Source organism: Frieseomelitta varia, unplaced genomic scaffold (genome assembly GCF_011392965.1).
Source record: "Frieseomelitta varia isolate USP_RPSP 00005682 unplaced genomic scaffold, Fvar_1.2 scaffold_147, whole genome shotgun sequence".
NCBI classification, from domain to species: Eukaryota; Metazoa; Arthropoda; class Insecta; order Hymenoptera; family Apidae; genus Frieseomelitta; species Frieseomelitta varia.
In genome coordinates this window covers 429,603-434,889 of record NW_025109161.1, presented here as the reverse complement: position 1 = coordinate 434,889, position 5,287 = coordinate 429,603, and the positions used below count along the sequence as shown (strand labels likewise).

The 5,287-nt window shown below is 40.1% G+C and overlaps 1 long non-coding RNA gene across 1 annotated transcript in view; it reads left to right on the top strand.

Annotated features, from left to right (window-relative positions):
• Positions 1 to 2,366: 2,366 nt before the first annotated feature.
• LOC122534569 overlaps positions 2,367 to 5,287 on the top strand; it is a 6,587-nt gene continuing 3,666 nt past the window's right edge. Inside the window, exons 1-2 of the long non-coding RNA XR_006307927.1 lie at positions 2,367 to 2,735; positions 2,842 to 2,966. This is a non-coding gene — a long non-coding RNA (uncharacterized LOC122534569). The remainder of the gene's footprint in view (positions 2,736 to 2,841; positions 2,967 to 5,287) is intronic.

Below are 5,287 nucleotides of genomic sequence, written 5' to 3'. Positions count from 1 at the left end.
CATTAAAATTTCAGGCAAAATATTGACTGTAGCTACGACTGCAACAACGACCCGTTTTAAATACGACGGGGGCGGCGATGCAACGGGAAAACATGGGACAGACAGTGGTATAACGTTTGATCAGAAGTGAAATGTCAAGGTAAAGAGCAATAAAGAGGCTCAAGCGCATCGTGTTCGATGAGCAGCACGCAACCGTTAGCCTAACAAGCTGTCAAGACGTCGCCGCGTGTCAATCCAATGGCCTCTGCGAACCCTTCGAATAAATCTACTGGGAGTCTGTTTCCATCCCCTTTCTCCACGCCGCACCAACCAGAACTCTCTCCATTGTCTCTCAACCACCGCTTGCAAACTTTTAGCTCTGCGAATGATTTAACTCCTCAGATTGCGTTCCCCGCAATATCCAGTCTTGCGATTTCTCGTCTCTCTCAGAGGTAATATTTCAAACGATAGTACTTTAGTCATTTTGCTCAGCGAGCACGAGAAATACGATATTTAGAAATATAGACTATACTGTGATAAAAACTGTTTCAGGATCTTGATAAAATTGCTGAAACAGCTGCGAACGTGTTGAAATTACACGTTCTCTTTGCTATGGAAATAGCTGGGCCAGGGATATTTCATCGAATCTTTAATCTTCGTCGTTGATTGAATAATATGATCGGTTATAAACTCTTATCGATCCTGCATGGAAACTTTCATAGATCTTATCTGCTAGCTAAAGTAATTTGATTTCCTCGAATTAGTGCGTGCGCGTGGGGTGCCTCGTACGTACGATAATCTCCTCCCCTTTGATGTACCTATGACGTACTGTTTCAGATTATACACTTTGTAATCCGTAATGCACTCAATTTAGTGTACAATCTAATGTAAGTTTGTCGATCGGATTTAGCGGTATAAAATCACTTATAAACTTTTTCGTGTCCCTTACATACTAGCCTTTTTTTTTTTTATCGCCATCTCGCGTGTTTTAATTTCAATGTTGTAGTATTGAAATTAAAGTAAATTTGAAAAAGAGGTGAATTATTTTGATTTCTCAGGCTCTACAGTTCTTTCTTTCATGTAACGTTAAATATAATGTCCAAAATATTTATGACGATAGCGAAATATATGCTTTCTAAGAAGTCAGGGAAAATCATAGACCGCTGTTACGAATGCAATTATTGAGTACAGCGGTTCAGTCGACTTTCGGATGGCGCGTAACACGTTTTGTAATTCAGTTCGTCGAAATTGTGCGATTTTCTCATCAGCATCTCGACCGCGTGAAATCAGATTAGCGATAAACGAACTCGTTTCGTTACATCGTTCACGTTACGATATCAATTTGTAACGTGGACGACTCGTTAAAATATGAATAATCTATTCCTGGTATCATATTTTAGAAACGCTTTCAATCTATTATACTGCCTGTTTCTCGCCTAAGTCTTTCATATTGGACACCGTAACTTTTGAAGTTTGTTATATCCAACATCACACCTGCTCTTTCCATTTAATAAATTTTTCCCATCAAACAAATTCTCAATGATATCAATCGTACGCTTGTGCAAGTGTAAAACAAGATCATTCGCAATCTATTGATCATTCCATTGGCGCGTCCATCGGAGCCAGTTGTTTCTTCAGAAAGTTCATTCATACACTGTGGCCAAGGTCTTGCTTTACTTGTCTCTTAGCGTATCGTTTTCACCGAGTGTACCGCCTCATTTACACAATTACACGTTAAGGTTGACTCGATTGTTATCCGTTTCAGACGAGCATGAGGAGAGGGGAGGTGACACACGCTTGGAAAGGAAAGAAAAAGGGACCATGAACGAACGCGGGTGAAGCAGACAGGCAGGTAGCTGTCTACTCGAAGCAATCCTCGCGCTTTGCAGACTGCAGCATCCTGTGCTGCGCATATCGGTGCTGAACCCCTATGACGGAAAATAATGAAAGTAATGGGAACCCGCCCACTGCATTTAGTCCGCGCGCAGCTACCAGCTCCCCATTCATCCCCTCGCTACCTCTCTCTCTCTCTCTCTGTCTCTCCCTCCTTCTGCCGGTCGTTCCTCTGCCCACTGTGTCCGCACCATTGGGGGTTCTCTGTACTTGCCGCCTTGTTCATTCTCATCCATCCTAGCCTTGCTCCATTGGCTATTGTACCTGCCATTTCATTGTCCTTTATTTCATTATTTTCGCCGCATTCCTGTCTCTCCCTTTCGGCCCGGCAAGGGGTGCGAATTTTCCCCTCCCTTTATTTACGGTGCCGTAATAACAGACGTCTTAACGGAATTTAAACGTCATAAATGGCCTGCCATGATCTCATTAGTTTACGAGATGCTTGCTTCTCCTCTCCCGCTGCCTCTTCTCCTCCTCTGTTGTCTCTCCGTTCGCCAGCGGGCAATATCGCGAACGCGAGATCTACCGTTCCGACATCAAAGAAAATATTTTGTAATATAGCCTACGTGTGAGGGGGTGTCGAACGCTTGGATGTTTAAGGGACGACGGAGGTACGTTGAAAACAGGCGTTGGTACTACGATGATTTGATGTTTGTTTTAGACGCTGGTTGGTTAAAAAAGAACAGTACCTGGGAATTTATATTTTTCTAAATGAAATGGAGATCGTACGTGTTTTCATATCTTTGAATTTGCTGCGTTACTGTTCAATTTGTACAAATCCACACGAGATTTAGTATAAAGATCACTAATAAACGTATGGTCATGCTCATTTGTCAGAGGAGAATTATCGATTCGTGTCTCAGGTAAGATTGTGCACCATTTTAGTGAATTATTAATTATTTTTTATTACACCAGGTATGCAAAATTTGGTAAAAAAAAATTCATTAATTGTATCGTAACTTTTTCCAGGTGTCTCCTGTAATGGAACGAGTATCTTCATACTTTTGAACGAGGGTGTATGCCAGGAGAAGGTGTGATGAAAGGTCCTGACGCTTGACCCTTGCTGAACGTGTCGATGAAGTAGAGGAGATAAGGTACAAGGGGGAAAAAAAAGGCGCGTATCAGTGACAGTCAATGCAAACGAAGAAAATTTTCTCTTACCCAGAAAAATGTTTCTCCGTGATGCAAACATCCTATTTAAAGATATGATTTATAACGTGATATCGATATGTTGTCAATGCTATTTCAAACGACATCACTCCTATCTAGATAACAATTTGATCTAAAATCTCCTTTAACATTGATATTCGCGTATAACCGCTCCGTGAAACTTGTCCAAACATCTCCTACCCTCCGTGTCTCTAAAATTCCATTTACCTATCAAATTCCAAGCAAGTATCCTTTAATTGTATCAAAGAAGAAACAAACTTCCTCCTCGAGCTATCAGTGTCTTCAACCCACCGCGCTGTAATGCTCTGCGCGAGCTTATCACTTAGAATAGCTAAGGAGTGGAAAAAATAGACGGCAGAATCATCTTTTGGTGGGGACAAAGGCTGGACAAAGTCGTAATTCTAAAATGTTCCCAAGTTGGTGTGTGAAGGAAAATAATTCCCAACGACAGGAACACAGGATCTTGCTCCACCTCTGTGCTCCACGTAGAAACACAATCAAACGAATGTCGTTGCACGAACGTGCAACACAAGTGTTTTTTCCGTTACAAAACACCATGATCCATCGTAGATCCGTATTTGAGAATGTGCAGCGTGATTTAGCCCGGGTAATATGATTATAGGCCTCTGTCTCCCTCGTATCCTCTGGTTCCTTCGTGTCTCTGCCTCTCTCGCCTCCCTCTTCTCACCCCACTGCTTGTCAATGTGTGTGCGTACGCGTCTGTTGGACCGTCCTTTTCATCCACCCCCACGAATCTCCGGCGCCGCAAGGGGATGAGAACGCCGACACCTCCACCCTCTCTCTATACACGCTCCTGAACCCAGAGAGAGCAAGGGAGAAAGAGAGAGAGAGACAGAGAGAGAGTAGCTTCGTTCGCTCGCTCTGGCTCTGATCCCTCGCAATTACTTCCCATTATCTGGGTATTAGGATTCACCCCAACTGGGAGCACGACGTGTTCCGCAGACTCCGCCTATGCCTTCGTGTTCCACCGGAAACGCTCCGGGATTGTCAGCTCGCGATATCCCCCTTTCCTTTCTTTCCAGACACGATCGCGACCTCTAACGTTCGGCAACAGGTAGCAAAAGACACGGCGGCAATTGTTCATGCAATTTGGTAGTTCGTTTGTTTCAATGACAATCTTTTAGACGACACGTTTCTATTTATCATGTATCTTCTCAGATGGTGTTCTTAGATACTGATATTTTTCATCTTTCCTTCTCATCTTCCTCTTCGATTCGCCCGGCCTTTCAAAAGGCGGATGATTTTAGTGTTTTTGTAAGATCTGCTAATTTATATACTATACTATATTAGTTGTTCAAGATTAGACTGTCTGAGATTAGTAATTGTCTAAAATTCATAGCAGATTTTAAGCGTCTCTTTTCACAATGTTAGTTTCTGATGTTAGATTTGATAAACAGTGATTTATAGTAGTTTATTTCATCTTTAATTTGTAGCAACTGGTTGGTCAAAGTGTTTTTGTAAGATCTGCTAATTTATATTCTATACTATATTAGTTGTTCAAGATTAGACTGTCTGAGATTAGTAATTGTCTAAAATTCATAGCAGATTTTAAGCGTCTCTTTTCACAATGTTAGTTTCTGATGTTAGATTTGATAAACAGTGATTTATAGTAGTTTATTTCATCTTTAATTTGTAGCAACTGGTTGGTCAAAGTGTTTTTGTAAGATCTGCTAATTTATATTCTATACTATATTAGTTGTTCAAGATTAGACTGTCTGAGATTAGTAATTGTCTAAAATTCATAGCAGATTTTAAGCGTCTCTTTTCACAATGTTAGTTTCTGATGTTAGATTTGATAAACAGTAATTTATAGTAGTTTATTTCATCTTTAATTTGTAGCAACTGATTGGTCAAAGTGTTTTTGTAAGATCTGCTAATTTATATTCTATACTATATTAGTTGTTCAAGATTAGACTATCTGTGATTATTAATTGTCTAAAATTCATAGCAGATTTTAAGCGTCTCTTTTCACAATGTTAGTTTCTGATGTTAGATCTGATAAACAGTGATTTATAGTAGTTTATTCCATCTTTAATTTGTAGCAACTGGTTGGTCAAAGTGTAATTTATATAGCTCCTATCTATACTATACTGTATTAGTTGTTCAAAGTTAGACTATCTGTGATTATTAATTGTCTAAAATTCATAGCAGATTTTGAGCTTTTCTTTTCACAATGTTAGTTTCTGATAAACAGTGGTTTATAGTAGCATGTTTGTAAAAAAAA